General features: G+C 49.6%; 1 protein-coding gene across 1 annotated transcript in view; it reads left to right on the forward strand.

Annotated features, from left to right (window-relative positions):
• METTL24 (methyltransferase like 24) overlaps positions 1–21,777 on the forward strand; it is a 159,533-nt gene that overhangs the window by 25,409 nt on the left and 112,347 nt on the right. The gene's annotated exons all lie outside the window — the stretch shown is intronic.

Raw genomic sequence — 21,777 nt, forward strand, 5'->3', positions numbered from 1 at the left:
TTTAATTAGCAAGCCGAGGAGAAGCCTCCTAGCCGAAGTCACCGGTTTGCAATGCTTGGTCAGTTATTTAAAAAGGAGATGAAAGCGGCAAATCACCAAAAATAGGCACACGCTCACACGCTCACATTCACACTCACACTCTTGCTCTGGACTGTCTCAAAGCATATACATGCGTGCTTGTGTGCCAGGCCCTTATTATAAGTATGGGCTTTTGTCTGGAGTTTGGAGTTTCTTGAAAAATCCCATCTGCATTTCAATCCCCACCCCCTCATTTCCAGTTTTGCTTTATTCAAAGTGGAGCAACCACTTGACCCTCGCGAGGCCACCTGCCTCCAGGTATAAGTGGTTTTGTTTTTCTCTTTTACAGTGACTTCATCTGAACTTAACGCAAAAGCCTTAAAAATAGCAGCTCCCTCGCCTCGCCAGGGTGGCTGACGTAGAAGAGAGAAGACCTTTCCTCTTCTCTGCAGAGCGTTTCGCTGATACCTGGTTTGTGTTTAAGTAATATAATTTCGGTCACACGTACAAACGGCTATGGAGTGATTTGGGAACAAAACCAAATGACTCTGGATTAAAAATACAGCTCAGTGTCAGCAGCAGCTTCACGCATCCGGGGAAGCTGGTTTTGGGGGGCGGGGGTGGACAGTGCTTTCCCGTCATGTTTGTGGAAGAAAATGCAGGTGGTGGGAGGTGCCACTGAGCTGCTTTCTCCTCACTGCCAGGCCCGTGTGCTGAGTCCAGCTGCCCCAGGGTTTCCAGTCTGTCGTCTTTAAGGAAGCAGAGCCAGGCCTTTCCCCCATGGAGCAGCTGATGGAATCAAACCACCAGCCTTGCGCTTGGCCGCCAAGTGCGTGACTTCTTGCACTGCCAGAGTTCCTTACATGATGTTAAGCCAAACTTGCTTTCATGGAGTTGATTCCAACTCTTAGCAACCCCCTAGGACAGGGTAGAACGCCCCCCCCATCCCCCCATCCCCCCATGGGTTTCCCAGACTGTCAGTCTTTGTGGGAATAGAAGTCTCATCTTTCTTCCGAGGAGTGGCTCGTGGTTTCTAACTGCTGGCCTTGCGGTTGGCAGCCCGATGTGAAACCACTATGCCACCAGGGCTGCTCCTAAATGAAATCATGCTGGGCTTACTTGATTTCACTTGTAAAATGACATCCTATGGAGAGACAGGCATTCACTTGTTTCTAAGGGAACCTACATAGTTCTGTTTATACAGGTTGTGTGAGGCCGGGTTGACTAGAGAAACAAATCCAGTGACATTGATGTATGTATAAGAAAGAGTTTTGTATCAAGAAGCAATTATATCAAGCAAAATGCCCAGCTCAGTCCAGATCAAGTCCACAAATCCGATACTGGTCCATAAGTCCCTCTTCAGACTCCTGCAGCCACATGCAATGATGCAGAATGCAGAACTATCCCATGCCGGTGGGTGCAAAGTCTGGCTCCAATGGTGGGGGACGCATCTCCAGGACTCTCAGCCAGCAGGAAGGTGAAGGCCAAGATGCCAAGAGAGAAGGGGAGGTTCCCAGGGCTTTCCTTCTGAGAAGGCCACACCCACAGGAGGCACCATCTGCTGTGACCTGACTGACTGGCTGGACACCACCCCTACACTTTCCTATATCTTCAAGTTGACAGGAAATTATGTAACTGCCACACTGGTTGAATGTTCAGGACTAAAGTGAGACAGTCCAACTAGTGGGCTACTTCCTCTGGGTGGGATTGATCTATCATGCTATCATCTTTGCCTGAACAAACACATTTTTCTGCATTCAGTGGATACACTTACTCTGCCTTAATTGATTCCTAGTTACCTGACATTTTGAATTCATAACAATAGTCAAAAATCTACTCAACTCTCTCGATATTTTATACCTCCATGTCTGGCAGTAAGAGGAGAGTAAGGCTGGGTGTGATGAATAAGATTATGTGTTACCTTGACTGGGCCATGTTTCCCAGTGGTCTGGCAGTTATGTAATTTGGCAGGTATGTAGTGATGTGATTTGGCAGTTACATGACAGTGCAGTCATCCTCCATGTTTGCGGTCTGATGTGATTACTCTCCGTGTTCTCCGAATACTGATTTCACAAAATGACCTCATCTTTGGGATATAACATGTCATTCAGTGAGAAGTGAGTGGAAACGTTCCAATCACAAATTTTATAGTTTTGAGGTTACATATCAACAGTACTCAAAATTGTAAAAACAAACTCCTAAAATTACAGAAAAGGTCTTTTCCCTTCTTAACAAATAGGTCTAAGGTGGGGAAAAAGACCTTTATTTGAGGATGCAGAATATACACAGATTTAGCTTAAAATTTGTAACAGATATTCAAAAAAAGATTCATAAGAGGACTTAGAAGGATTTCATTCTGATTTCTGATGTATCGTGACTGAATGCAGAGAATACAAGAAGATGTTTACCCATGTTTTATGGACCATGCAAAGGCCTTTGACTGTGTGGATCATGACAAACTATGAGAAGAATGGGGTTCCTGAGCACTTCGTTTGCTCACGGAAGATCTGTACATGGGCAACAAGTGGCAGCTGTTTGATCAGAACAAGGGACTACTGAGCGGCTTAGAGTCAGGAGAAGTGTGCCACGGTATTTTTCTTTCCCCGTAGTTCAGTCTGTGTGCTGAGAAGATCATTTGAGAAGCCAGATGATAAAGAAGAGCACGGCAGCCCAAAGATCAAGTCCAACGGCGCGAGGGAAGCAGGAGGAATGGAAATAGGGCAATCAGAGAGCCAGCGAGATAAGTGGCAGTACATTAAGGGGGATGCAATGAATGAGACGGAATAAAGGGCGTATGAATTGGTGATGTAAAATTAATGATCTGCTCTCGGCATTAAATCAAAAGTATTAGGCAGTAGCCACTGCAGGGCCTTGCACTTAGAAGGGCTCAATCAGACACCGGAAGCTTAACAATGAGGGAATGTTAGGAAAGTTGCTGGTGCCATCGAGTTGGCTCCCAAGCGCCACCCGGCCCTTTGCCATCCTCGCCATTGTTCTTCGCTTACAGCCCCTTGCTGCAGCCGCTGTGCCTGTCCAGCTCATCCACGGCTTCCTCCTTTGCAGCGCGCGTACGCTTTATCAAGCGTGATCTCCTTCTCCAGGGACACGTTCACAGGATGTGTGGCTTAAAGAGCCACTTACAGTGCCATGCTATGAACAGAAAGAGGTTGGTGGGTCTAACCACCCAGTGGCTCCGAGGGAGAGAAGACCTGCTCATCTGCTTCCATAGCGAGTATGGCCTACGAAACCCTCTGGGGCAGTTCTACTCTGCCATACAGGGTCACCATGAATTGGAGCCGACTCGGCATGTCCATGCACACAACAACAACACCGTGCGGGACTAAACCTAGACCCAGGAGAACAAGTGGGAGTGGAAATGACATCATGACTGAGAGAGAATTCGGGGTAGGGGAAAGAAAGTTCTGACACAGTCTGTTAGGGACAGGCCATCTGTTTGGTCATCAGAATATCCGTGTGGCTTTGATGTGAACTTTTCTTACGAGCTCTGAATCTTCTCTTGAAGGTGTTTGCTTTGCTTACAGTTATTTTCTTAAAAAAAATCATTTTTTGGGGGGTTCATACAACTCATTACAATCCATACATCCATACATTGTGTCAAGCACATTTGTACATTTGTTGCCCTCATCATTTGCAAAACATTTGCTTTCTGCTTGAGCCCTTGGTATCAGCTCATTTTTTCCCTCTCTCCCCCTTCACCCTCCCTCAAGAACCCTTGATAATTTACAAATTATTATTATTTTGTCATATCTTACGTCTCTCTTCACCCACTTTTCTGTTGTCCATCCCCCAGGGAGGAGGTATATGTAGATCCTTTTAATTGGTTCCCCTTTCCACCCCACCTTCCATCCATCCTCCTATTATCGCCACTCTCAGCACTGGTCCTGAAGGGATCATCTGTCCTAGATTTCCTGTGTTTCCAGTTCCTATCTCTACCAGTATGCATCCTCTGGTCTAGCTAGATTTGTAAGGTAGAAATGGGATCATGATGGGGGGTGGGGTGGGGTGGGGTGGGGCAGGGAATCATTTAGGAATTAGAGGAAAGTTGTATGTTTCATCATTGCTACCCGACACCCTGACTGGCTCATCTCCTCCCCGTGACCCTTCTGTAAGGTGATGTCCTGTTGCCTACAGATGGGTCTTGGGTCCCCAATCTACACTCCCCATCATTCACAATGATTTGATTTTTTTGTTCTTTGATGACTGATAACTGATCCCTTCTGCACCTTTGGATCACACAGCCTGGTGTGTGTCTTCCATGTGGGCTTTGTTGCTTCTCAGCTAGATAGCCCCTTGTCTACCTTCAAGTCTTTAAGACCCTAGACACTATATCTTTTGATAGCCGGGCTCCATCAGCTTTCTTCACCACATTTGCTTATGCACCCACTTTACCTTCAGTGATCATGTCGGGAAGGTGAGCATCATGGAATGCCAATTTAATAAAACAAAATATTCTTGCATTGAGGGAGTACTTGAATGGAGGCCCAGTGTCCATCTGCTACCTTAATACTAAACCTATAAATATGTGCACATAGATCTATTTCCCCATCATCATATATAAATATATTTACATATGTACATGCCTTTATTTAGACCTCTATAAATACCGTTTGCCTCCAAGTTCTTTTCTCTATTTCCTTTGACTTTCCTCTTGTCCCACTATCATGCTCAACCTTCATCTGGGTTTCAGTAACTCCTCTCAGTTATATTACCCTTGATCATGACCTACCAGGCCTCGTACACCCTACTCACCACTGATTTGGATCACTTATTGTTCCTTGTCCCTGGGTTTGTTAACACCACTTATTTCCTCCCACCTCCCCCTCTCCCATGTCCCCCCAGAACTGTCAGTCCCATTGTTTTCTCCTTCAGATTATTTACCCAGCTTTTCTTATTTAGACAGACTTGCGGAGATAATAACATGCACAAAAACAAGACAGAGCACAACACGGTAACAAAAGAAAACAAAACAAAAAGCCAATGACAGAAAAGAACAACAACACAAGAAAAGCTTGTAGTTAGTTCAAGGACTGTTTGTTGGCCTTTAGGGGTGTTTTTCCATTGAGTCTGATGGAGTACCAAGCCCTGGCCCCAAAGTCTATTTTTGGTATTCCCTGGAGACTTCGTTGCTCTGTTCCCCTTGCTGTTCTGTTGCACCCCCTTACTGTTTTGCCTCAGTGTGGTGGGATCAGATCAGGCACAATTCCCACACTGTGTCTTCAATGTTGTCCCCTGTAGGGCTATGGGTCAGTGAGGGATGTCATGTCTCATAGTGGGGCCGGCCATGTGGTCTTCTCTGTGAATTGGCTGTTCTGAGCAGGGGTATCATCCTCAAGGCTTGGTGGGCCAGGAAGTGCTCCACTCTCTCTTCCTCCCCTTTCATTTGTTCCCGTGTGATCTGATCAGACATGTCCCTCTCCCTGAGCTGCAGCTTCAGTGCTATCCTCTGAAATAAATTCTGGGGGAAGAACCAGCTGTCCATGTAGTTGGGATTGGGACTGGCCCCTCAGACCTCTCCACTGGTTCCCTGCTTCATGCCGGCATGTTGCATCCACATTTTGGATCACTGGGTTGCAGTCTGGTCCCTCTTTCCCTGTGGGGATATAAACAATCCCCTCCCGTTGGGGCGGTCAGTGCCCTGTTCCCCTGCTACCCATTTCTTTCTTTCTTTTTTTCCTTTTCTCCCCTTCTTTTCAGTTGGCTACCATATGTATCCCTGGACTTGCTCTGGCCCCTGCCATACTATCTGGTCCTCACCCTGGGAATGTTTTTATACAGTAGCTTTTTCCCTGTGCCCCATTTGCATTTTTAAAGCTTACTTCAGTAGACTCATGTTGTACTTGTCCTTTTGTGCTTGGCTTACTTCGCTTAGCATAATTTCCTCCAGTTCTTCCCATATGGCGATGTGCTTCATACATTCATTACTGCTTTTTAGTGCTGCGTAGTACTCCATTGTATGGATGTACCACAGCATTTTAATCCACTCGTCGGTTGATGGAAATTTGGGTTGTTTCCAACTCCTTGCAATTGTGAACTATGCCACGATGAACATTTTATCTCAAGGTCTGTGATTCACCTTGAGTTTATTCTTGTACACGAGTGAGATAATGGTCTTTGCTTCATTTTTCTGCAGGTAGATATCCATTTTTCCCAGCACCACTTGTACCAATACCATGTGGTTTTGACAACTGTGGCTGTATAATAGATGCTAAAGTCAGGCAAAGCCCGCCCTCCCAGCTCACAGTCCTTTTCCTGTAGAGCATCTCCTCATAAAGCCAATGGTCTCCTCTAGCCTCTCACTCCATCTCTGATGGAGGGGCATGGGGAGGAAGGGGCGTGTCATGATAAATCCCATTGCTGTAGAGTTGCTGCTAATGATAGGGCAGAGTACAGTTGCCCCATAAGCTCTCCAATCTATACAGAAATGAATGACCACATCTCTGTTCCTCAGAGTGACAGGTGGGTGCAAGCTGCCAACTCTTCAGTTAGCAGATAACCTCTTAACCACCGAGCTCCTTCACCATAATGATAGCCATCTTCTGTTGAGTGTCTGGGAGGCGTGAATGTCTTCATGAGGAAGGAATGGTGGACTGCAGCGGTACTGTAGAAGAGAGTCCTGGTGGTCTACTTCCTTCAGGATCACAGCCAGGAGCACTCGATGGAGCAGTTCTTCTCTGCAACACACCAAGTGGGCACGAGTCAGAATTGACTTAGCCATGGTGGGTTTGGTTTTTTGAATGATGGGTGTGAGCTGGTCAGACTGGGTTAGATTATGCTACAATAATTTGGGTTAAAATATCAAGCCCTGATTTCTCACCAGTTCTACCTGTATAGAGACTAGGACGCAGGCCCAAGAGTCCGATCCTTGCTCACCTGCAACGTGCTGCCTCCATTCCAAGTCTCAGCTCCCTGCTGGTGCTGGTGCTCAGGGCTTTTGACAGACACCATTTCTCTCCTGTCACATGCTGTGCCCGTGCATCAGGAGGGCCTGAATCCTTTCCCCTGACACATTCTCATCCTCCTTTGTAACGCACTAAGGAGTCCTCATTCTTGACAGATCCTGGCAGATCTTCTAGTATGTTCCACATCTTCTAGATGAAGATTTTTCTACCTGTGAGTGTCGCAGCACAAGACCGTCCCGTGGTTCCCTTTGGCAATCAAAGGGACACTGTCGGCACTGCCGACAAGACAGATAGGGAAGTTGTTGGGCACTGCTGAGTCCATGCCAACTCATGTTAGCCCGCAGTTACAGAGCACAGCTGTGCCATAGGCTTACCATGAGCTGCCATCTTCCTGCTCCATGCAATCCAGTGGTCTAGACGTATGAAAAAGAGTTCTGCAATTAGGTGGTTCTCTTTATGGGAGCAGGTGGTTAGGTCTGTCTCTTGTAGAGCCACTGGGTGGGTTTGAAACACCAACCTTTCCATCCACAGTTGCATCTTAGCTCCTGCACTCCTAGGGCTTAGGTAAGGCTCTTGGACCCGGGATGGAGGCAGCAATGGATACTAGATGGCCAGGAGGGCTGTGTCCTAGTCTCTCATCTTGCCACCTCCCTCCCGTGTGACTGTGGTAGGTCATTTTCCCTCTCTGAGCTCTATTTTCTTCAACGCCATGAAAAGGTAGGTCTAGACCAAGGGTCAGCAAGCTTCTGAGACAGAGGAGCCAACCTGTCCTTTACAACAACCTAGAAATGATCCAAGGGTCATGCACTTTTCCAAACAAGGGAAAGCACCATGACCTGAATACTATCCTTGGAACGTTTTCCGCTTACTTCATCATCACAAGCACCTACCCTCAGAGCCACGTACGGCTCCAGTTTGCCAAGATCTCTTTCAATGCTGTTTAATGACTCTATAAGGACGAACTAAAAGCTCAAGCTAGGCGTAGTTTGCGTTATTCTGGTTTCTGTATACGCCCACCCACTCCCCGCACACACCCTTTTAAATCTTCCGGATGGAGGTAAGATTGTTTGGCTTTAATGCAGGGAACTCTTGTCCTCTCTTCTCACCGAATTCAGATTGGTTTTGTTTATTGGCACGAGTCCCCTTTCTTCTTGTTGTTCCTTGTCCGAAATGGGAACAGGGGACAGAGTCAGCTGCCCTCCTGGGAACCGCCCTTCCAACTTTGGAGATTCTCACTGCCCTCAGTCCCTGGAGAGCCCCGCCTGGCAAGCGCAGTGAATGATTGACCCCAGCGCCCTCCAGCCACTCTTCCTGCTCCTCCCTGCAGCCACTTAGTGATGGCGGCAGGAGAGGCTTCCTCCCATTGAGGTTTGAGGAGAAATTGTGTTTGGCTTCTGAGGAGCCCAGCCAATTCTCTCAGCCTCGTCTTCCACTGTTGGCCGCTTTCCACAGATGAAATGGGGACACCGACGGGGCTCCTTCTCCTTGTCAGGCAGAGACCACTTCCACAAGGGCTGAGGCATGCCCTCGCGTCCGGATCTTCTCTCGACTTGTCAGGTGGGATTCACACTGGTTACCAAACACGACAGCACTAGCAAAGGGACCCGAGGGTGACAATCTGAGCAGTAGGAGACACGGACAATATGAGCCTGACAGTCAGTACTAATGGAAGCCAGCCAGCTGGAAGATGGGAAATCCCCATCTATCTACCCACATATCGATGTGCATATACAGTCAAGGGCAGCCAACATTGTCTTGCACTCAGTGGGGTGGGACAGCCTCATCAGGAAAGTGGGGGTATCCTTTTTAACCATAAGCTGTGCATGTGTGCAGCCTGACCAGGGTCCTGAATCCCACACTTGCCTCTTTCCTTACCACCCACCTCAAGCTGCCTGACTTGTGTGAGAGTCAGTGATATCCTGTTTACTTATGACCTTTCTCAAAGGAGATAGTTGAAGCACCACGCAGTCTCTGCAGTTGATTTCCAAGGAAGGCTCTGCTTGCCATCCATGGCCTGTGATACCCATGGTCAGCCTCAGGGTGGCCACGTGGTCCCAGGACATAGTCTTTTCCCCACATCTCCTGTTCTCCTGCACTTGGTGACTCTAGGTGGGACATTCCCATCTTTTCTGGTGGTGAGAGCCTTGCTTGTGCCGAGTCCCGAGTGAAACACAATTGAGAGGCTCTGAGGTACATCAAGGGTTCAGCATCCTGCATCTGTGGCTCAGGGGTGATAGGGCAGGGGTGCAATGCTGATGAGCTCCCAGCTCTCCCACCTCAGCCAAGAAGACTCTAATTTAGCCTGTGCCACTTATGGGGCAAAAAGAGATGTCACCTCTAGGCACATCCTAGGTGGTAGATTATCAAGGGGAAAAATACCAGTGGATGGTGCTGGAGAAGGTTGAGGGTGGAGCCTCTGCATGGATGTGTCCGGACAGTGCCAGGGTCACAGTGAGGGATCCTACAGGGGACACATGTGGCATGGCATAGGGTTGGATACTCACACGGAGATGTCAGTGCAGGAGTTGCTAGTGGGCTACTCAGCAGGCTGCTAACTGCAAGGTCAGCAGTTCAAAACCACCAGCACACTCTGTGGGAGAAAGCTGGGACTCCTACTCATAAAAAGGCAAGGATGGTGAGACTTCGTCTTACATACTTTGGAAATGTCAGGAGAGACCAGGCCTTGACAAGGACATCATGCCGGAAAGGAGAAGGACAGTGAAGAGGAGGACGGCTGTCAAGGCGAAGGACTGGCGCAGCGGCAGCTTCAGCGGGCTTCAGCATAGGAACACATGAGGATGGCGCAGGACCGGCGTGTTCCGTCCTCTGGGGGTTGGGTACTGAGATAATTGCTTCTCTTTCCTCTTCACTCCCCTTGTTCTTGCCTCCCTTCTTCTACTTCCTCCTCCTTCCAGATGACAGGTTTTCACCCCCACCCAACCCTCCGCTAACTCCAGTTTCCCTGTGGCTTTGACAGTTAGTTACTCAGGGTTCCCAGAATCCTTGAAGCGGGCTTATAAGGGTGCTGCAGACCTCTCACGCCAAGAGGGGGCCATCTGGGGAGCTGGTAAATGTTTGGGGCAATGAATGGTAAGCTGCTAGGATTGAGAGCATCTTGCGGTTTAAAATGAGGTGTATATGCATGCTGGGGAAGGGGGAAGGGGAAGAAATCTTACAAAAACTTATTTTTCTAAGAGAAATAGAGGTTCTTCCTCTTTTCCTGACGAATGTGTTGCTGTTTGCTGTGGAGCAGATTCTGCTTCATGGTGACTCGACAGGACAGGCCATAGGAGGCCTCGTTAAAACTCCACCGGAGGCCTGGTCGGCTGAGATTTTACAGCTACCTGGCCAAGTGACTGGAAGAGATTCATATGTGTGCCCATTCCAAAAAGGGTGGCTGCGCAGAGTGCAGAGATTCCCCAAGGACAGCATTAAAATCTTGCTGAAGGTGATTCCAAAGTGTCTATTCCAGCAGTACCACGATGGGAGCTCCAGAAATTCAGGCCAGATGCAGAAGAAGACGGGGAATAAAGCATCTCACTGCTGGTGTCCGATGCATCTCTGCCGGACTGCAGAGAATGGCAGGAAGATGTTTACTTGCGGCGTGATTGACTTTGCCAAGGCGTTCCACGGTGTGACTCATTACAAGGTACGCATAGTGTTGCAAGACTAGGACTTTCAGATCCACTTACCTGTGCTCCTGCAGGACCTGGGCCTAGATCCAGAGGCGGCCCCGCATGGTTCGCGATCAGCAAAGGCATGGGTTGGAGGTGCAGCTCTCACTGCATTTGTCCCATCTGTCTTCAGAGCACTGTGTGAGGAGCACGACTGCAGAGTCAGGGAGACGTATTAACAACCTGCGATCGGCAAGCGCCACAGCCTTGCTTGCAGACAGTACAGAGCACTGGACGCCTGCAGAAGGGATCACGCTCCAATAAAGAAAGCCACAATCTTCACAACTGATCGAAGTAGCACATTGTGACACATGGAAAATAAGGTCAGAATTGTCACGGACTTCAGTTCACTTGTATCCACAATCGACATTGATGGAAGCTTCAGGCAACAAACCAAACAACTTGTTGCATTGGGGCAATCTCCCAGAAAAAGACCTATTTAAAGTGTCAAACAATACAGCTGGCACTTTGAGCACGAAGGTGCACCTGACCGAAGCCATAGTATTTTCAACTCTTGGGCACGCAGCTTTCTACTCCCATAAAGAACTACAGTCTTGGGAACCCACAGTGGCAGCTCTGTCCTGCCCTATGGAGTCCGTATGAATTGGAATCAGCACAATGGCAGTGAGTTTGTCTTTTCATATTTATACGAAAGCTGGACAGTGGATACAGATGACCCGAGAAGAGTGGGTGCATTTGAATTATGATGTTGACAGAGAATACTGATTGTACCAGACACTCCCAGAAAACCAGGCATGTCTGTCTTGGAAGTAGTACAGTCAGAAGCCTTCTTGGAAGGAATGATGGTGAGACTTGGCTGGCACCCTTTGAGCGTGTTAATCAGGAGGTACCGATTCCTGGATAAGGACATCAGGCTTGGTCAAGGAGGGTCAGTGGGCACAGTGGCTGTAACAGTATGTCCACACACAGGAGCGATTCTGAAGCTGGCACCGGCCTGGGCAGTGTTTGGTTCTATTGTGCTCATGGTCACTGTGAGTCACACCTCACAACACTGTTTATAGGAGCAGAGAAGTAGGACTTTTCCCTCTCAGAGTCACTGGGGACTTGAACCTGCAGCCCTCTGCTTAGTAGCCAAGAGCTTAACCACTGCGCCACCAGGGCTGCTTGGTTGATGCGTTACCTCAGGGACATCATGCACTTGACACTCGAGTCCCTCTTATGCATCCTGGTCCTGTTTAATTAACTTCAGCATATGAGAACAAATGAGAACCTCTACATTTCATTTCACTGGCTCTAGTCCAAGGTTGGTTTCTCGTTCTACTGCCTGTGATAAAACCTATTTTAAGTCGTATTCTCTCAGCATTCCTGGTGTCTTTCAATTCCACGCAGATGTGCACTGTTTTCACACCCAGAGAAACTGTTGTGGCTTTAAAGGTGTCGATTTAAGAGCAAGCCCAGTTTAAATTTGTCTGGCTCCTCTTCCCAACTTACCAAGATCACGTAGAGTTAAATCTAGATCCCAGCTTTTAGACTTCCCCGTCTTTTATTTTTTTATTCTTCCCTACAAGCGATCAGGGCCCGCTTGAGTTATATGCATATTTTCTTGTCAGTGTTGATTTGATTTCTGGTTCCCTTGCCTCTCAGCCTACATTCTGCGCAATGATGCAGAGGCGGCAGAGGGATGGGGGAGGATTCCAGAAGCTGCCTTGGGTCTGGATTTCAGCAGGCATGCTGTCTGCCGCAGAGGATCCAGCAGATGGCCTTGGAGAGGCGGGGCTGGGGCTGGCAGGGAGGGAGCCTCAGGGGAAGAGGCCCCTATGGGACAGGCTTGGGCTCTTCCCTCTCTGACCAAACCATTTTGACCCTGCCCGATGTCAGCGCTGCTCAGATAACAGACTCTATTTGACGGCTCTCGCTTTCAGCCGTTTGATTATGATGTATCTGCGCATTGGTTTCTTGGAATCTTTCTGGTTCTGTTTTGCCCAGTTACTTGAAGCTGTAGATTTATGTCTTTTGCCAGCTGTGATATATTTTCAGCCATCATACGTATGTGTATATATATACACGTATATTTAAATGTATTTGCTTTCTGCTCGGCATTCCTTCTTCGCCCCCTTTGGTGCTCTGATGGCACGAGTTAAAACCTTGATATTGTCCCATCTGTTCTGGTTGTTCCTTTATTGTCCTAATGATTTTTTTCTCTCCGTTGTTCAGATTGGATATTTTGTACCAAGCTATTTATCTTCCAGCTCACTGGCTCTGCCTGCGCCTGACCCATTCTGCTATTGAGCCCATCCACGGAAGTTTCGTGTGTTAGTCCGGGTTGACTAGAGAAACACATGCAGAGGCACTTGTGTGTGTGTGTGAGGGAGAACTTTACCAGTCTATAAAGTCCTCTTCAGACTCATGCAGCACATGCAATCATGCCGAATGCAGGAAGATCACAGGCCGGTGGGTGGCAAGTCTTGTGACCAATGGCAATGGAAGCATCTCAGCGCTGACAGGGGTCTCCACGTGGCTCCTCCAGCTCCAAGGCTCTGTCTCCCTCAGCGAAGCTCCATGTGGCTTGTCAACAGGAATCTGTAGGAGGGAGCGTGAGTCGGGCCTCCAGTGAGCGATTTATCCCTATAGGTCATCCCCAAATGAGCGATTTATCCCCAAATGAGGTCATCAGGCTGCAAACCTGATTGACAGGCTAGGCACCACTCCTTCTCAAGTTGGCAGGAAATTATGTGACTGCCACCTTTAGTCATGTGTTTATTTTGTGTTTTATAGTCCTGAAGTATGTCGATCTGAAGTCCAGGTAGCTCTTCTTTGTGTCTTTAATTTCTTGGTGGAGACACTTTGTCATTCATTCAGCTCAAGCGTTTCCCCATACTTCCTTGAGCATTTTGATAACCCTCTCTCTAGAAGAGAGTAGAGCCGCCCCTGTGAGTTTCTGAGACTGCAACTCTTTATAGGAGTAGAAAGCCCCATCTTTCTCCCTTAGAGTGGCTGGTGGTTTCGAACTGCTGACCTTGCAATCAGCAGCCCAATGGGTAACCGCTAGGCCACCAGGGGTTCTGATGTTTAAAACAATATTTTTACATAATTTTGGAATCGTTGCTTTAAAGCCATTGTCTGATAATCCCAGTACCGGGATCAGTCTTTGGAGTCTTGATCGTCTTCCTCCATGCCAATTGAGATTTTCCCTGGTTCTTCAGATGCCTTGGAGTTTGGGATTGTATCCTGGATATTTTGAGTGTTGTGTATGAGACTCAGAGGTTGAGCCACTGTGGAGAATGTGGACATACTTGTGTAGCAGGCCATTGGCCTGGTTGGGTTCAGGCTGTAAATTCCAACTAGTTCCATCTCCAAAGCCTTCGCAGTGTGTTTGAGTTTGCCTGGTAAGTAGTCCATTGGCCTCTCTGGGACCTGGGTGGATATCTCTCAGCTAGCTCAGCATTTTTGTTATGTTACCTATGGTCAGGCCCTCGGCTGAGCCAAGGCTTTCACGACAACTTTATGGGGCTGTGTTCCCTGTGCCCCTCCTCTCCATGTACTTTCCAATTCTTTTGCTTTGTAGTTTCTGGTCACAAAGCTTGGGTTTGAGTTTCCTGACCCCACCTCATGCTTTGCTCTCTGCCCACTTCCCAGGACTGCCTAAATCTAAGACCCCTGAGGGTGGACAGAGAGAGAAACGAGTTCCTGGAGTTTCTACCCCATCCTCTTGGGGCCACGAGGAAGGCTGGAGAGGAAGTGTCGTCTCTTCAGGCGTCGGTGGACGTCTGCAGGCCCAGCTTCCTTCCCACCGCGTAGTGAGTGAGATTGTCTGGGGGCTGGGCTGTCATACAGAGAGGGGAGGCAGCGAGGGAAAATGAGGCAGAGGCATTTCTCACTGCACACCGAGCACTAGGAGACCCCCTTCTGCTCCTTGGGATACGGGGGTTAAAGCACTCAGCTGCGAACCCAAAGGGGGCAGTCCAAACCCACTAGCTTTGCCTCAGTGGAAAGATGTGGCACTTTATTTTCCGCCTTGGAGAATCTGTGGGCCGTCCTACCCTGGCTTGTAGGGCTGATGTGATTCTTTGGCAGTGGGGTTATTTATTTATTTATATATTTTCTGTTTTGCGCCTCGAACCTGAACCGAAAGGCTCCTCCTGGCGCAGTCTGTCAGCACCATGGCCATTTCTGGGAGTCTGGCTGGCCTGTGTCTAGGCAGGGGGGACACCAGTAGAAAAAAAGCCACGGGAAATTCCCTGCTGGTTTGATGCTACTTTAACCTCTGCTCCGCTTCCACAATCTACCTGCCCTGTTTACCTTCCAGATTCCTCAAATAGCTGCAGTGTGCATTCCGTTCAGGTTGTATCGCTTCATTCACTCAGAGGAGAGGCGAAGTGGGGTGTGCTCGCTCCATCTCACCTGGAGCTTGAAGCTAGAATTTGTTGCTGTTGTTTTATTGAAATGAAACTGTTGCTTGAGGGGCCTGCCTGCTAGATGCTGCTCTATAATGTGTCAGGGGGGCTGACTCCCAGGCAAAGACCCACTCCCCTCACCAGAGCCTCGCCTGGCAGAGCCCTGGCCACGCTGTCAGAGACTGTTCCCGCAGGGCGGGCAGGGGCTGTGGCTCTCCGTCCAGACTCATTCTTGTGTTCCCCAACAGCTCCAACCACCCCCACTCTCCTTCTAAAAAGGAACAGGCGCTTTCCCTCAGCTATTGTGTTCTGCCCACTAACAGATGCTCTGAATCTGTTTTTAAAAATTGTGGCAAAATTACTGAATACATCTATCTTACTTGTCTTGAAGGCGCCTCCCCTATGAAAGCCGAGGCTCAGCCACACCTACACATCCACACGCACTTGGTGGACAGCTTGGTTCCGCTGCCTGCTTTGCCGTGGGTGCAGCCGCTGTCCTTCAGAGGATCGACTACCCTTCCCCCCCCCCCACCATTGCCCCTCTTCGCCCCCTGGCTCTCCAGCCTCTCAGGGTCTCCATGGCTGTGGGGAGTGTGGGTTTCCAGGGACTGCAGCTATATCCAAGTATCCCGGATTTCCTACCAACTTCCTATGACGATGAGGCTGATCATTGATGTCACGCCTCCTACAGTCTCATCCCAAAATGAACTGTGATAGAGGAATGGGCCAGTAAGCACCATCTTTTGGAGCTCTATATGTATTTAAAGAAAAGATCTTGGCACAAACATTGCCGTGGCCCCTGGTCGCGCCAGTCTCAGGGTGGCGGTATTCCTGGGAGTGGAGCTGTTACCCTCCACCGTTCAGGCCGCAGGAAGCTGCTGCACAGGGCAGGATGGGGAGCTCTCATTTCTGGGTCATGGGGCCTGTCCTTTCCCGCTGTGTTTCATGTGACTGGCTCTGCTTGGGGCGAGAGTTTTGAGTGAGTGTTTCCGTTAGGTGTATGTGTGGACTGGTTCAAAGGGGGAGTGCTTTAAAGGATGACTGACTTTGGGCTTTCCCTTTTGGTCGTAAAATTGTAGAATTCTGTTTGAGGGTTCCTAGGATCTTTTTGTTTCTTCAGGAAACAGATTTGGTCTCGAAATCATCCATTAGAAAAGCCTCCCAAAGCCGGAGGGCCATGCTTCCTGCCGCTGTTTGAGTCAGTTCCACTGTGTCTCCATGCGGGCGCTGGGGGACTCGGTGACCGGCTTTGGGAAGTAGACTCTCAGAGATGTCTGCAAAATAGCCCCTAACAACATGGGTTAGTGGCGTAGACCATCTTCGGCGGTGCAGGTTTTTGGGCCTTTGTTGTTGTTATGGAATTCAAATAATTGCCTTTCATTAGAAACTGATACGATTTTCCATGCACATTTCCTAGACCATGCGGCTGGCAAAATGGTGGGGAGGGGCTTCCTTAGCTCTAGCCGAGTGGCTGGTGCTTTGGGGAGCCAGTGCAAGGGCTCAAGGGAGTGAGAAAGGAGCCCCTGGCTGGTGTAGAAGATGAGTGGGCTCAGCTGCTCATCCAAAGGATGGTGGTTCGAGTCCACTCAGAGGCACCTCTGCAGGCAGGCCTGGTGATCTGCTTCCCCAGAGCAGCTATTGCGAACTCTGTGAAGCCTGGTTCTGCTCCGACACAGAGGGGCAGCCGGGACTTGAGGGTAACTTGTCAACTGGTAGAGAGGGACCCCATTCCTATGGGGGCTCAGGAACATGGTGCTACATTGTAATGTTCCCTTTGACATTTTGACCAAGGCCCCTGGGGACAGACAGACTGGTCCTGAATGACCACCGCTCTGTGCCCTTTCTGCTCACATGACTGCTCTACGTCTGTGCAGACAGGACTGAGGCTCCACAGTCCCACTGGCCAGAAGTGCTGGGGACGTGCTGCCGTGGCCAGTCGATACGTGGAGCACACGGAGAATCGGCACGGAGGCTCCCCTGGCAGGCGGGGAATTGTTTGGAGATAAGATCATAAGGATGGGAAAATTGTTAGGAAGAATGATAAAGATATATGTGTGTGTTTACCTTTTTCCTACTAAAGCTGCCTCTGGTGTCTGAAGGTGAGAATTCTGTTTGTTGCTGCCTTGGAAGGACCGATGTTGATGTGTGCAGGAGAGAATGAAATCAAATGATAATTGAATGAGATGAGGAAAGCGAGTGGTTTCCATGGGGAAATAATCACGAACCGCTGTCAGAGGGATTCCCGTAAGCACATTGCTCTACGTGGAATGGTTTTTAAGCAGCTCGACCGAGCCCGAAGCCAGAGTGCTCCGAGGGCAGCCTCTTGCAGTCTGTCTGTACTGTCCCCACTGCGCCCCCTGAGACTCCTCGGCTTGTCTGACCTACGGTCCCAGCTGCCAGGGTTGGCGGGCTTCCTCGGGGTGCAAGATGAGCTGTAGTTTGAGGAAGGCCCGGGGAGCCTTAGGGTAATTCTTGGGTTTCATCCATTTACAGATCCCGGAAGGTAGTTGTGTACACGAGCCCGGCCTATACACTGTTCCTGGGCTCAGGCGGCACTTTCATCACATCGAGAAGACCCTGAATCCGCTTGGGGGAGTCCAGCAGTGGAAGCTACGCTCCACTACCTGCAGCCAATAATCCCTCTTGTGGCCCTGCTTTAGCCTCGCTCCTGTCAATGTCTCTAAAGCGCTCCATTGATGTATCCTTTATTGAACTGACACAGAGCCTGGCCTCGGGCACAAATGCCCATTGAACAATGAACGGCTCCAACCCCTCTCTGGTCGGGTCTCACTGCCTCTTTCCAAAAATGCTGTTCAGGAGCCTTTCGTCTGTCCCTCCAGCCCAGCTCCCGTGCTGCTCTGTGCCATTGACTCGTTGGAGATCAACATCGGCTTCCCTGTCCGCTAGATTGCGTTTGGCTCACTGGAGCAGGAGATTGGTGAGTAGAAAGAAAGTGATATTGGAATATGGATGTAGTAGGAAGGGCGGTGTCAGTAGGCTCTTTCCTACAGTGAGTCTCTCTGGGTTCTTGAAAGCTCTCTCTCTCTGGGCGCCTTCTGACCCAGGGCTTTTCAGGGTTCTTTTCAGGCTGGTGGCACCACATTATGTTTTCTTTGTTTCCTTAAACTCTTGTCTTAGGTACCAGTTGTTGCTGTACAGCTGTACCACAAGGAGATGGCTGGATGTCCAAATTTAGGGGGCTAGCTCTAGGGGAGGGCTTCCTTTCAGTGTTGGCTCAGGAGGACAGTCCGTGTCTTCTGAGCTTCTTCCTGTGCCGTGGAGAGCTCCATGTGTCTGGGCATCTCTCTTATCCATCAAAGGAGAGGGACTCAAGACGCAGTCTACACTAATCCTGTTTCACCAACATAACACAGAGAACGCCACTCCAAACCAGACAAGAGCCATTGGCATGCTGATGGTGTGAGATGTCTTGCATCCGCTGCTTTCCACTCATACTGAGCCTGACTGTGCACAACAGAACGACGAACCACCGCCCAGTTCTGTGACAGTCTCACAATGGTTAGGGTCGCGGCCGCTGTTGCAGCCGCTGCGTCAATCCATCTTCCTCTTTGTGTCCTGACCTTCTCCTGTACCAGGCACGAAGCCTGATCTCGCCCGACAACATGTTCAAACTATGTGAGACAGACTCTCGCCAACCTCACTTCTAAGGGGCATCCTGGTTCTTCTGACCGTCCACGGTAATGCAAGTGTATCATTTCTGTGGTCTTTAGGCAGTGTCCAGCTTGCACATGCCTGGAACGTGCCCTGGGTTGGTCAGGTGCTCCTCAATCCTCAAAAGGACATCTTTGCTCTTTACTACCTTTACGAGGTCTTATGCAGAAAACTTACCTAATGCAATCCGTCCTTTGATCTCTCGACTGCTTCCATGAGCATGGATTATGGATCCAAACAAGATGAAATCTTGAAGACTTCCATCTTCTTGGTTTATCTTGATGTTACCTTGTGGTCCAGTTGTGAAGATTTGGGGTTTCTTTACGTTGAGTTGTAATCCATACTGAAAGCTGCAACCCTGGCTCTTCAGCAAGCTAGGCTGACTCGTCTGCATCTCACTTGTTACTGAACCCTCCTCTGATCCTGGTGCTGAATTCTTTCTCACATAGTCAGCGCGCGTAGAAGTCAGCATGCACGACACATTTGGGGTGGGAGACACAAAATTAAACCCATAACAAGTCTCCTTATTAAAATCTTCTCAACTCCGCATGTTTGAAAGAGGCCTGTGTCCTGCTGGGGCCGGCATTTGCCCAGGTCACTAAGCACATTCCCCTGAGAGAGTTGGTTCTAATCCGATGCTGATGTACGCTGTCTCTCTGGCTTTATTTCTTGTCTCAAGCCAGTCCATCTCCAAAAGCTTTATAAAGGGTGCAAAAAACGCACTGCCACGGAGTCAGTGCTGACTCATAGCAGCCCTCTGTGGGTTTCCAAGACTGTAACTGTTGATGGGAGCAGAAAGCTCAGTCCTTCTCCCACGGAGCTACTGGTGGGTTTGAACTAAAGACCATGAGGATCGTAGCCTAACATGTAAACACTATACCACAAAGGCTCCATATAGAGGAGAGGGTCCGCAAAAATATAGCCCATGGACCACTTCCTTCCAGTGCCTTCTTTTCATAACTGAGGTTTATAGGGCTACAGCTATGCCCACTTGGGTAAGCTTGGTCTACGCTTATAAATGCACTACAATTAGTTGCAAGTTGATAGCTTACACGAGTTGGTCTTTGAGCCACACAGTAAGCGTTTGCCGACCCCAGATACAAAGACGATGTGTGAACTTTACCATCGTTCACAAAGAGCTGTCTGGACCGCCAGTGGGGTGCATGGTGAGTCTGTGCAGCTCCACCCCTCAGGCCTGCCTTTCCTGATGCGGTGCTGCGGGGCTGACTGCCGGGGTAACTGGGGGTGAGGTTCCACTCACTGCTGACTTTATGCAAAAGGGATGTGACCCGCAAAACGAGGAGATGGCTGTGTTCTGCATGTGTTTGCAATGCAATGATTTCAGAATTAAATGGTTTCCGGACAACAACAAGCCTCCCTAGTGTTTGAGCTTTTCCCCATCAGAGTGATCTGTCACTTGTCTGTGTCTTGCCCCACCTCCCGCACCCCCATACTGAGAGTGCCTCTCGGGACCCTCTGTATTCACCAGTGCCTGCACTGAGTAGCGAGTGTTTAATAAATGGTGTTTAAATAAACAATATTCAAAATCGGATCCGTAGAAGGCCAAAAAAGAGGTGGGGGAGGCACTGTCTTGGGAGGGGTAGGATGGGGAGGCACTGTCTGGGGAGGGGTGGGATGGGGAGGCACTGTCTGGGGAGGGGTAGGATGGGGAGGCACTGTCTTGGGAGGGGTAGGATGGGGAGGCACTGTCTTGGGAGGGGTAGGATGAGGGAGGCACTGTCTGGGGAGGGTAGGATGGGGGAGGCACTGTCTGGGGAGGGTAGGATGGGGAGGCACTGTCTGGGGAGGGTAGGATGGGGAGGCACTGTCTGGGGAGGGGTAGGATGGGGTGCTGTCAGGCACTCTCACGGGGGGGGGGTCTCTGTTTGAAGAACAGCAGCTGTGAGCAGAGGCTGTTCTCCCCAAAGGGTGACTAAGGGTAGAACTCGGTGGGAAATGGAAATGCAGGGCCCCTTGTTTAAGAAATATGCATGAATTTCTGAATTTTGGCAGGACCCTAAGCCCACCTCAGGTCATTCTAAGTGACCGTGTGGGTCCCATGTCCAAGAAGGGGCCCGGTCTGAGGACCTCCTGTGCAGAAGGCAGCTCATGGGACCCAGACAGTCCTTTAAATGTGGAGGGACCGCATGGCTCTCTGTCACTTCCTGGTTGAGGGGATCCTGCCCGGCGCTCCAGGGGCCCTGCGGCGTCACCAGTCTAATAAGACCTCACACTGCAGTGACACACGCTCTCATTCTCAACACCTTGGCACTATCTCGGCGCCTCACACCAGAGTGTGCGCCCCAAATGCCAGGGCACCACACCGACCTGCCTGCTCGCGGGCTCCACCTTGCTTTGGAGTTTAGCAAAAGGCCATGGGCCGACCTCCCTAGAGCAACAAACCATGGTTTTACCCTTGTCTGTTTTATTTTAAAAATCATTTTCGGGGGAGGGGCTCGTACAACTCATCACAATCCATCCATCCATCGTGTCAAGCACATTTGTACATTTGTTGCCACCATCATTCTCAAAACATTTGCTTTCTGCTTGAGCCCTTGGTATCAGCTCCTCATTCCCCCCCTCTCCCTCCCTTATGAACCCTTGATAAATTATTGTTATTATTCCCCTTGTCATTTTTAGGGCTGTGTGTTTAGTTGTGTTTGGGTTCCTGGCCTCAGACCTCACTAGAAAACTTGTCTGTACATGAGTGATCCTTTGATCTTATCGTGGGACTCACTCCTCTCCCACTGCCTCGCCAGAAGAGGAGGGTAGGGACCCACCCTGACTGCTCTGCTGGAACCCCTGTGCCGCGAGGCCCCCATCTTCCCTGATGCTGGAAGTCTCTGCCAATGGCTGTTTGGAGGTTCTCCTTGCCTCCAGGCCTTGCTTACTGTGCACCTTGAGTCATGCCTTCCTCAGGATCACAGGGAACCCTCCCAAGGCTTCTGGGGTGGTGACGAGGTGACCCTTCTGAGAGGCACAGACGGAGAATTCTGAGCGGACCCCAACAAGGACTTGATTGATGATGCATTGCCCAAAGGGTTCCCGGCTTCTGTTTGGTCCAGAATACTGCCTTCTCCCAACTGCTCCATCCTGGCTACCAAGGGGGCTTGGGGCTCATCCGAGGCATTCTGCTTG

This window comes from Tenrec ecaudatus, chromosome 7 (genome assembly GCF_050624435.1).
Source record: "Tenrec ecaudatus isolate mTenEca1 chromosome 7, mTenEca1.hap1, whole genome shotgun sequence".
Taxonomy (NCBI): domain Eukaryota; kingdom Metazoa; phylum Chordata; class Mammalia; order Afrosoricida; family Tenrecidae; genus Tenrec; species Tenrec ecaudatus.